We start from the raw sequence: 12,416 nt of genomic DNA, 5'->3' as shown, positions 1-12,416 counted from the left end.
CTGGGATAAAATTATACATTTGGTGTAACTCAGTCTTTCAACTAAGAAATATCGTTACATAGTAAAACAACTATAACTTCAACAAATCGTGTTCATTACGCTCCGGGTAAAAGATTGCTCAATGTAGCATTCTTCAGTATAGTGGTAGCCTAATATAGGAATAGAATCTGTTTTATTGTTACGTTCTTCTTGCATCATAATCAATGTCGAAGTCAACAAAAAAATGCGAAACTATACATTGTTAGTAGTGATCCACGTCCCCAACTGGTTTTTAACTTAAGATATGACGCAAGGGTGGAAGTCCTTTAGTAGTCTACTATTTTGGAAGTTAGCCCCTTTTAGGACTTCCCTTGGACTTCCCGCATACTAATTTGGATTTTGGATTAAGTGCCTTCCTCCATAGTACGGAAGTGGATAGGTTTACTAATAAGCATCTCTCTACTACAACAGAAACAATAGGCTTGCCTTGGCTTGCCCCGTAAGTAACTTGAGCCCGGTTTTCGGACCGTCTAATAAAAATGTCTAATAAGGAATAAGAGAGGCGATCACCTAGCAACGCGAGAAACGGCTTCTTATATCTTATTTAGCGCTAAAACTCAGGTATATAAACAAAACACATAAAGAAAATGGAGTTGAAAAGTCTTTACAGTCGACTCCCGATAATTCGAACCTTCAAGGGAAACAGAAAAAAGTTCGAGTTATCGGGAGTTCTAGTTATCGAGGGTAGAATTATATAGAAAATGTTCTGAAGTAGCCTCCCCACAGACGTCCTTTAGGGTTCGTTCGTCACGCATTCATTTCTCCCCCACGGTCCGTGAGGGAGAAATGAATGCGTGAAGGGAAATGAAAATTGGTTCGAGTTAGCGGGAAGTTCGAGTTATAGAGGGTTCGAGTTTTGCGTTGGCGTAGCGTTAAATTTCAGTTCGTTTGGCAGAAACTGTGTTACAACATTCCCCTGGCCGGGCTGCTTTAAAAGCATGTTGGCTTACGTGATTCATCCTCAGAACAGGGGCGGATCTAGGGGAAGAGTGCAGGGGTGCGCACCCCCCCCCCCCCTCCTGAGATGACCCACGGTTTTCTAATACAACTGGTATTCTGCAAAAAAAAAAACTATGTGGTTTATTGGTGTTGAAGTAGAGCAAGAGACGAGTGCACCCCCTCCTAAAAAAAATCCTGGATCCGCTCCGGCAGAATACCAAAAATCCTTCGTGTGTTGGCTCAGGATGTTCCTTATGGTAGTATTACGAAGGCGTAGGTTTTATAGAAACGATGACTTGTCAACGACTTGTCAGTGCCGGCAACCTAAACTAAACCGGTTGTCAACGCGCTCCGTGAACGCGAGCTGCAGTTATGTTATTCTCGGCTTGCACTGTCACGCAATGAAAAGTAAAAATGCAAACCATTCAATACAGAAGGACTACAATCTGGGAAATGAAAAAAGATAAATATACAAAAACCCTTGCCAAGAATCAGGTCTGTGAAATATTTCAAATGCGAGATATTGGGAAAAACGGTTTACCTAAATTTATAAAGCTTTGTTTGGAAACGCCATGTTGGCGTCCCTTTCAGGAACACCAATATGGCCGCCGGATACCAACAGAAACATCTTTTTTCGAGTTTTTCTACTAATGTGTGAATTCTTCGCTTGAGGAACTCATAAAGATTACAGTAATATTTATTCTGAGACAAGGAATGTTTAGATTGCAAAATCTCCCAAAATCGGTAATGTTTTTAACCCACATAAGAGCTTTTCCGGCCGCCAGCTTAATGCCACGTCACGTAAAGTCTGGAAATTCAAGCGTCCTCTCTTGCAAAACGAAGAACCCTTTCGAACCAAAAATTTGTTTATGTAAAGATGTTTAGGTACTGAAATACCTCGTGAAAGTAGAAACTCAGAAGAATCGATAGTTTCTTAGTTTGATTTTTGGTGACGTCACGTGCAACCCAAGAATTCCAGTCCCTCTATTTTTCTCACCCCCTCCCCCTACAGCTATTATCCCCGACGCCCGCCCCCTCGCTACATTTGAAAATCAAGATGGCCTCTATTAACGGTAAGACGCGTTATACTTCGACGATCCCACGAAAAAATAGGGGACTGTGAACAGTCTAACTGTAGTAGAGAGATGCTCATTAGTAAACCTATCCACTTCATTATATGTGGTGGAAGGCACTTAATCATCGGTATGCAGGAAATCCAAATTAGTACGGCAGGAAGTCCAATGAGGGAAGTCCAAAAAGGTGTTTATCTTCCAAAATAGTAGACTACTTCCTTTGTTGTCACTGACCCTGTAGGAAGATCAGTAATCTACCATGAAATTTGTCTTACCTTCAGTAAAATATAAACTTGCTGGTGTTTAGGGACAGATCTGTTTGTCTAAGTTGTTTTGACTTCGAGAGGTGAACTTAGCTTTTATCCATCTACTGTGCTGTCATGTTTCCACCTGCTCTGTTTCGGATGCTGTATTTCACAGCTCTTGTCTATTCAGGTAGGTGTGTGTTCATCAAACAGTCGTCATTGAAAGATCTACTGAATAAACATAACTAAGAACATAACTAACTAAATAATTAAGAACATAACTAAGAACATAACTAACACTCTACTATTGAAATTAACATATTTGTAAACAGTTTTTTGCATCCCCAAGGGGAAAACAGCTTTGCTTGTTCATGATCTGATCCCATAAAATTGATAGAAATGATTCTTCATGTTTGTTTTCTACGCTCAATAGTTGCTTTGGTTGACAAACTACTTGACTAAAATCCTCAATGTTAAAACAAAAACGCGAAGCGAAGATCTCTTGTTCATTGAAAATCCTGGCTTAATCTTTAATAAACAGAAAAAATAAACCCGATCGTTAAGAAGATCAAGAAAAATGGCAAAGGAAGATAAATTTAGAGGAAGAGCATGTTGCATTGCCTTCGTTGTATGACGCAACATTTCGTTTAATGTCCTCTTTATTATTTTCAAGATCGCCGCAATTTCGGTCGGCTCATTTCAAATATCAGTTAGCTTCACTTGTTCCTTGTTCTATTTCTCGCCACCTTCCGGATTACCGCTGTTAAAAATATCAATGTGCTTTTATAGTTATCGAGATTTTGAAAAAACTCACCGTGAATGTAAAACGAACTTTATAGATGTTACATCAGGTATTAACTGATACTTTAGACGACGGGATATGAAAAGGTTTGATATATTTTATACTTTTTCCGCAGTACTTAACTTCGCCTTTATTTCAAAACAATACTAGTTGGTTATGAAATTCTTACTTTCATTGAAACGTACAATGTGACGTTAATAAAGGTCTTCTTTTGCTTTTATTGAGTTTTTTAATAATGGATGATTAATATGGACGACTCTTTACCTCAGAGACTATTTGGCTATTTACAGACTACGAAAAAAGTTCCTGCTTGAAAATAATTAAATTTTCGTTTGTCACGAGACAGGGTATTTAGTTTCCTCTCCTCATTCTCTACAGAGGCGATCTTGCTTTGTAATCTAGCTACCGACTTACATAACCGATAGATTCGAGGGAACTCCTGTCTCCCGGATGCTGTATTTTACTGTTCTCGCCTTCTCATAAAGGTGCATTGAATTACAAAACGAAAAGTTATAACTTAATTTCAACTGGCTTTCTCTGTGGTGAAAAAACTCAGGTCGAGTAAAAAACAACACTGTTTTTTTCTTCCCTTTTTATTTAACCCTTAGCAAATTTTAACGTGTTCAGTTTGCCTTAACAAAAATAGAGAAAGCGGTGGGAGCGACACAGTTTTGTGTTCGTTTTTAACCATTCAAATACCCGCTTAAGGCTGCTTGTTTGAGTTAGTGTTATGAAATATTCGATCGTTCAGACACACGCTAGCTCAGTACTGAAAGTGTAGTGGCTCTCTGCTAAGATGATCTTAGCAGAGAGCCACTATACATTTTCAAGGTGTACTTTGCATGTGTTATGGAACAACTTTGGAGCATTTCAAGCCACGTTGTTTTAAAAACTAGCTCGTTATAGAAGGCCGGCCGGGTATACATGTGTTAGCCTTTCATAATGATAAAAAGGCTGGTTTGTTCTCTTTCTCTGAATTTAAATCCAGCATGCGAATGTGCCTTAACGCGTTAGAAAAACTCTGATGACGACTGTTAACATAAACTTAGTCGTACAAGGAGCTTCGTTGACGTGGAAAGTTACTAGCCCTCTCGGGTAGAAGATCATGATGGACTGACCTTCGTTATACGAAGCTGATAATTAATCAAGCACGTTTTTAAACGGAAAAGGAAGCTTTCTTTGTCGGTTGTGACAAAAATGTTCGTTTCTCTTTCAAAGTAGTCAACATGGTAGAACTGAACAGCAGCAACAGAAAAACATAAAGCAAAATGCTTTCCATTGTTTCTTTTTAATTTTTCATTCCCGGCCTACACGGTTCACTTGCCTAGCTCGTTGGTTTTTGGAATATTCTTGACGCGTTATATTCAAGAAGGGCAAAGAGTTCAATGACCTCTTCAATGAAATTCAGGCGACATCGGTGAATTGAAATAGGAGTTTCCACGGGTGCACACTTTTTCCTGTGCCCTCTGACCAATGCGACTCTATCGCGAACACCCTGGTAACCGTGCGTTTGCCCTTAGTATAGCGAAAGTCCGTTGTAAGAATTAGGGTGCGCGATAAACTTTATTCATTCTTCATTCTAAGGAGTGGTTCTAAATTAGCATACATTTTCCTTTGTAATGAGTAGTTCCAATGCAAGCACATGAGCAGAAGTCTCAATATTTAGACAGACTTCACACGGCAACCTTTTTAGTAAATGCCGCTGGTCTTATATGATGTACCACTTGATTTGCAAATGTGGGCATGACCAAAACAAAAAAAAGCGATTTTAAAAGAAGGAAGAATAAGCCCAAATACTTTAAATTTATGTATTGTTCGGTTGGATGAAGGAGTTTGTAAGTCTATAAGCGCGACACGAGTACTCAGTCAGTAGTTATTAATGGGAGCTTTTCATTTAAAACCACCAGTCTTGGTTTTTTCTTTAATCTCTGGAGATCTAGTGGCTGTCTGTGTCGACGGAATATCCGTAATCACGAGGTTTCCGGTCACAAAATAGTTGACAGTTACCATAGTTAGGGTATGTTCCCGGGGGGGTACTCCCTTATATAGGCTATATAGGTATCTATGACGCTAAAGGTTATGGTTTTTTAGCCGTTTTGGCCTGAATGGTATCAAGTTTGATCATTTTGGTCTGAAATAGGGTATGGTTTGTGCACTCTAGTCTTGAATTGGTAGGCACGTATCCTATATCTACAACGGCGCATTATGCAACCTGCTTCATAGTGTGGAATTTTAAGCTCGAAACTTTGTACAGTTTTGTATCCTAGTTAATAAAAGCGCATAAACATTGCCTTCAACATTGGTCTGACCTAGGCGACTGATTACAAGGCAGGTCTGAAATAGGGTAGGGATCGAAAATTACAGGGTTGTAACGTTCGATTAATCGTATTTCGGAAGAAAAACGCAATAATTTTGTTACAAATCTCTTTTACCGTGAGTTTTGGATCCTTGAACGCACCATGCGTATAATAAAAGATGTTATTGTTATTGCTTATTTACTGCCTGTCAAAACAAGTGATTTCAAGTGTTAATTCCATTTATTCGTTCATGTTTTCCGGAATACGACAAATCCAACTAACGCAGCCAATTTTGGGCCCATGATAGGAAAAACGCTATTATATCTCTTAATTCTATTTAAAATCACTATAAGCTAAAAAACAACCTTGATAGAATGCCATCCAGTTAAACCACCATTAATAAGAATAGGTGTGGGCGACATCACGATGGACGGTCAAAGTTCTCGCTAACAAGGAAAATCAATAACTGTGGCCGAGAGACTCGTGACCATTGCTGTTGCCCATTATTACGCACATCAACGACGGCGGCAACGGTGTGTTTCAAAACTGCATAAACGTCATAGTTCGTCAAAGCCCGCCCATGCAGATACGTAGTTTATCATTTTTTTACGAGACCAAACCTCTTCTCACCCAATATTAGCTCTTATTGCTCTTACTATACGTGAGGAATTTTTTTAAATAACGGTTTGTCACTTAAACGAATGACCTTTTGATAGATTCTTTCCTTTTGAAAGATTCTTTCAAGAAATCTTTGCATAAAGATTTTTATTCTTCTCTCATTATGTACAGCGTGATGGCAAGCAACAAACGTGTACATACAGAGATCGCTAATAGATGGTTTTTCGTTTATCAATATCAGTAACTAATCTCGATAGTTAACAACTGATCGATTGATGAGCCGATATGGAAATAAGCCGACACAATGGGCGCGCTCTACTCATGTTTTCGCAAGTTGTTCTGCTCTAACGAATATGACCTGTTTTAAGGCAAAAAGAGATCTATGCAAGTGATTCAGTGCACTTCACGTTATTTTTGTACATGAATGATTTTCTTCCGGTGACAGAACTAAATATTTTGTGTTAAATTTTGCAGACTTGACAAAAATTCCTAAATTTCGTGATCTTGAAATCATATGATTTACATACCTTACATACCTAGAAGGCGGAGACCCCCAATTTTTCAGTCGTCTTTACGATTGTAAACTATATGCATTTTTTAATTTAATTAAATGGACGAGAACGAAAGGTTATCCCAGTTGTAAACGTAGGCTTGCTGAATTTTTTCACTGGCAAGCTTATATAGACCACGTATGACTTTCATATATTCATTATTATTTGCATTTAATTATTGGTATGTATACTTCATTGAAATCAAACGTTCGTTTGTGATTTTTGTGTTAATTTTATGCCATTTTTACAAGTACACACTCACAGGTACGGAAACGCCAAACAAGCCATTAGTAAACTTAAGTACGATTGCTATGCCGCATGAGCCAACAAACATGTTTAATCAAATAGATATACAGATCAGACGTGATTTCCTGAACTCCATGTTAAATAAATATCAGTAACTGGACTTTTCCCCATATAAACTTGAAACTGGTTTTCAATTTACCCTCCTTTCAACCGTTGCAACGATGAAAACAAGGACAATATCGCTCATAAAAATGAATTGTTTTCTGTGACAAAATGCCACGTTGTAGGTCATTGATCGTTATAAACGTTACTAAAGGAAACTTGCTTATTTGACGACATGATTTATCAAAAAAAAGGAAAAAAAGTGAAGGGAACTTTCCAATTAATCTGTAGACTGTATATTATGTCAGTTCCACCTTCTCTGTTTCGGATGCTGTATTCCATAGCTCTTGTACGTGTTTATTCATGTAAGTGTGTTCGAGCCAATCAAACTGCCCCTTAGCAATGGTATAGTGATTAACTCAAAAATTGCCCTGTGACAACCGAACTCTTTCAGCTGGCTTTGGCCATAATAAGATTTGACTCTGCTAGTTAAACATAAATGATTTTTGAACATTTTTGGGAGGGTATCTCGAAAAGGAGGGCAGCTATAATAGTTCCATATCTTGATTGGCAGTCAGCGGTCAAGTCCTCTAGGATCATCAACCTAACTAAACATAACTCATTGCCAAATTGGCGACTTTTTCAAATGAGTCTTCGTTTTTTTTACCCCCCAAAATTATGGTTTATTGGTTGACGAATTATAATTATTACTGGTCATCAACGTAAATATAAAAACAAATCGCCGTTACAGCCCTCTCATTCATTGAAAACCATGATTTGGTGCAGTGGTTAATAGGACAAATAAACCCAAACATAAAAAAAAGATCAAACAAATTGACAAAGTAAAATAATTAATATTTTTGAACCATTTACTGCCACGGTTAAGCACTACACAACTTGCATTTCTCAATTCATCCTCACGTAGTTGTCGGCATTTTTTACATCATTTATTTTCACTCACAGTTATATTAGTTGTCTTCCTCAATGAAGTTCATGATTACCGCTGTATTTTTTTCCATATACGTATGGCGATTTAAGAAAAAAACAAACAAAAGAAGGTAGAATGTATTAGATAGATAGATAATTGTTACGTAGGGGTAATAACTAGGATACTAAATTAGACAGATATCAATTAAAGTTTGCAGCCATTTTGAGAAAAATTGTCGGAAGAAGTGCACGCAACAATCTCGAAAGGTATCGTGGGTGGTTTTGAGTTAACTGATCTTCAAAGAAATTTGAAAGAATGACACGAGAAGCTAGCTATGGACGCATGTTTGCGAGTGCTAAAAGAAAGCGAAAAAAGTAGGTTCGACAGCTACTATACAGTGTCAGGAATAGTGTATTGATGAGATTCCATGCATGTTACCTTCGGTATTGACGCATGCACATTTTTTCCGACGCAGCCTTTCTCGAAATAGCTGTATATATTTGATACTGATTTCAATAGAAATCACCTCTTTTTTCAAAACAATAAATAATTGGTGATCAAAGTCTTGTTTTGAATTAACGCAATATGTGACGTTAATAAAGGTCTCCTTTTGTTTTTATTTTTTAACAGCGTTTAATTACAGTACAGACTCTTTATGCATCAGAGACTTATTGCTATAAAAACAGCTCCTGTTTGGAAAGAATTTAAATTTAATATCCTTTGTCACAAGGCAGGCCAGTCAGTTTCTCCCCGTCATACCCTATAGATCAGAGGTGACCTTACTTGCTTTATAAGCTTAACCGACTATATACTTGTCTGAAGCCATGTTTTCGAGGGAAGTCCTGTCTCCGATGCTGTGTTTTACAGCTCTCGTCAACTTAGGTAGGTGCTTTGCAAAATACAAATTTATAACGCACTTGAAACCAACCGGCCGCGCTCTCACTGTGGTGAAAATACTCTCGTAGTTTGCTTCCTTAATCGAGTTAAATAACAACATTTTCCCTCTTTTATTCCTCCAGCAAACTTAAACATGCTCAATTTGTCTTAACGTGAGGACTGGAGCACTGTTATGTGTTCGTTTTTAACAGTGAAAAATTTGTTATAAAATATTCGATCATCCAGACAGCCTTTTCTGATCAAAAAAAAGTTCAACTCTTCTTTTTCTTAGAATTTGAATCCTGCATGCGAATATGCCGTAACTCTCATTAGAAAAACTAGTGACTCTGATGACGTGTTAAAATAAACTCGCACAAGGAACTTCGTTGACATGGGAAGTTCACCCGCCCTCTTGGGTGGATGGTGAACTTCGTCCTTTTGAAAACGGAAAAGGAAGCTTTCTTTGTCGGTTGTGACAAGAATGTTCCTTGCCCTTTTTACCGATAGTCATGGTAGAACCGAACAGCAACAACAGCAACAACGACAGCAACATCAAAATCTGCTAAGTTTACTTTCCATCGCCTTAGTTTATTTCCCCTAATTTCGATTAGCTCGTTTTCTTTTTAAGTGCCTTATCCTCAACTGCAAAGCCTTATTGCACAGGCTGAATCTTGACAATGTATTCTAGGAGGGACTGAAAGAGTTCAAAGAAATTCACATCATCAGTAAATTGAAATAGGAGTTTCCAAGGACGCACATGTTTTCCCTTGCCCTCTGCCAGATGTGCCTCCACTGTAGACATCCTAGGAACCGTGCGTATAGCCTTCATGACAGGCGCTTTATGAGCCAAGCGAGGCGAACGCGGCATTTTGCGTATGCCCTGCGTATCCAAAGTCCGTAAATTATAGAGGGGTGTAGTGCGCGAAAAATGTCAGTCAAATAATTTGAGTGTAATTGGAGTGGTACAGAGTAAAAATTTCATTTTCATGGGTTTTACTAATGAGGAATGAGCTTTACCAATGCAAGTGTAAAAGCTGACTCAATAAAGGCGGTGATCTTGCAATGCTGGTCGAATGTTCTATTAAAGAGGAGGTTTCATTGGTGGTAATTCGCGATAGTAAAAGAAGGACTAAAAAGCCTTTATATTTTTATGTATGCGAGATAAGTGCCTGTTAATGTCACTCAAGTTGTTTATAAGTTTAGCGCGAGTACTCAGTCAGTAGTAACGGGGACAGTCACCTTTAATGCTTCTGCTTTCTTTTTCACCGGGGATTGATGTCAGGCTTTCCGTATAACGGTGTGTCTGCAATCACGAGCTTTCCAGCAACGAGATAGTGATAAATTAACCATAGTTAAATTGCTTTGGTTTAATTATTGCAGAAAAAAAGTTTGTTACAAATCGTTCTCCTCTACCGCGATTTTTGGACCATTTGAACGCTTTATACATGCGCATCATAAGATGTGCTTGTCACTTAAGGTAGATTTCTAGATATTGAAAGACACTGACTGCCAAACAGATGATTTCTAGAGCTTATATTCCATTTATTCTTAGTTCAAAAAAACGTCAAGTCGAATGCGCTCAACCAGAGACCCCAATGATAAGGGAAACTTATTCGACCTCTACTGAGGGAAATAGGGGGCAAAAAGAACAACACCAGCGACGGCTTCGAAAACGTCGCTTAGAAGTGAATTCGCGCTACTTCAAACTTTATCTTGCTTATTCCGTTTCATTCAATTCCCTAATTGAATGACTAAAAAGGAAAATCAATAACTGTGGCCGAGAGACTCTCTTACTGTAGCTCATTATGGGTCATTACGCCCATTGACGGTCGAGGAGCAATAAATGCGTGGCAACAGCACCAACCACAACGGATTAACTGCCAGTTGCAACACTGCATAAACGTCACTCCACCAAAGCCCACCCAGACACTTGTTATGATTTAGTTTTGACGTATTTAATCACTAAGTTTTTTACTTGAGCAAAAAGCCTCTTCTCATCAACTATTGGCTTCTAATAAACGTGAAGTATTCTTTTATTACGGTTTGCCACTTAAATGACCTCTTGAAATACTCCTTCCTTTTGAAAGATTCCTTCACGAAATCACTTTTAAATAATTAAAGGTCTTTTTTGCAAGAAAAAAGAAAACACCCCGTAATGGTTATGTAGCCCGCGAGAGCAAGCTAACTGTGTGGCTTAGCGTTTTGGAGGGTTCATAAGGTATTAAAGAAGTTTTATAGAACTAATGAAATCGAGCGATAGTGTGCCTCTTGGCTACCCCAAGATCACGCTAATGATCAGATGGCAAAACTCGAAAATAAATAAATACAGTTTATACAGCTACTTTACAAGTGTTCTCTCAATTTCTCATTTCTTTCTATTCGTAATCTCTCATTGACCCATTTCCTTTTGACGTAGGAGGTCTAGTGACAACTAAGTACAGAGTTCACCAGTTTATAGTTTATCCATTGTCAATATTAGCAGTTGCGGTCTACCGATCGTTCCGCAACATGTTCGCCTCAAATCGTCACCTGAACAGATAAGATGCGAAAATAAGTACATGCTATCTTCGTACATGAACGATTTTCTTCCGGTGAACGAACTAAACCTTTTTGTTAATTTTACACGCAAAAAAATTAGAAGAGGTCTTTTGACAAAACTGTTCCTAATAAATATCGTGACCTTCAGTCATGATATGCTTTGACAATACTTTGGTGGCGAGACCGCAGTTTTTCAATTGTCTTTCGGTTGAGATGATTGGAAACTATATGCTGTGTAGATACATTGACTAAAATCGAACCTTTAATTTGTTTGTGATTTTCATGTTAATTTGATGCTATTTTTATAATTACAAACTCAAAGTTACAAAAACACTCAACACCCCATAAGAAAAGTAGGATTGATATGTGGTATATAATGTGCCAAACATGTTTGATCGAATAAATATACGTGATTTCCTGATCTTCAGGTTAATAAATATCAGTAACTCATAACCGGAACACCCCCTCGTACTTTTGCCAGAGTATAAACTTCAAATTTTCAGTGTTTTAACTGTTGCAACAGTGTCAGACAACAATATTCACTCAGCATTGTTTTCTGTGACGGCCAAATTCCATGTCATGGTTCACTCGATTGTCTAGAAACCTCATTTAAAGCTAGCTGTTTTTTTTTTGTTTTTTTTGACGCCATGATTTACGAAAAACGCGACTCTTTTGTTTTCCACCATGATATTGGTTCACCGACACCATAACAAAAGGCCTCTGCTCTGTCCGTTATTTAATGAGATATTTTCTTCCTGTATGTTAATAGTTACGTGTTAGATGCTCTCTTTTTGCCTTTCTTTCCGAGTGCCATGCACGTGAAAAGTTGTTGTTTTGCTAATTGAAACTATCATTGTTTTTCAAACTATTGTTATGTTGTTGTGTTTGATTGATTGTCGCTCTGTTTTTGTTTTGTTTCTTAATGTCAAAGTTAACCACTGTGACGACAAGGGTGAGTGCGCTCTTTTATTTTTTTAGCCTAAACGGCTTTTTGAAGAGCCTATGGGGTAGGAGGGTAAGGAGCAGGGGGGGGGGGGGGGGGTGGTGGCTGGCTATGATTGTTGGGATCTTGAGAGTTTTGCAAGAAGGTTAAAGAAGGTTAATCGAATATGAAAGCACCAAATGGTACATATAACATGGCAGCCTTTTATTGCAACTTTAG

This window comes from Porites lutea, chromosome 7, assembly GCF_958299795.1.
Source record: "Porites lutea chromosome 7, jaPorLute2.1, whole genome shotgun sequence".
Lineage (NCBI taxonomy): Eukaryota > Metazoa > Cnidaria > Anthozoa > Scleractinia > Poritidae > Porites > Porites lutea.
This window is presented reverse-complemented; position numbering follows the sequence as displayed.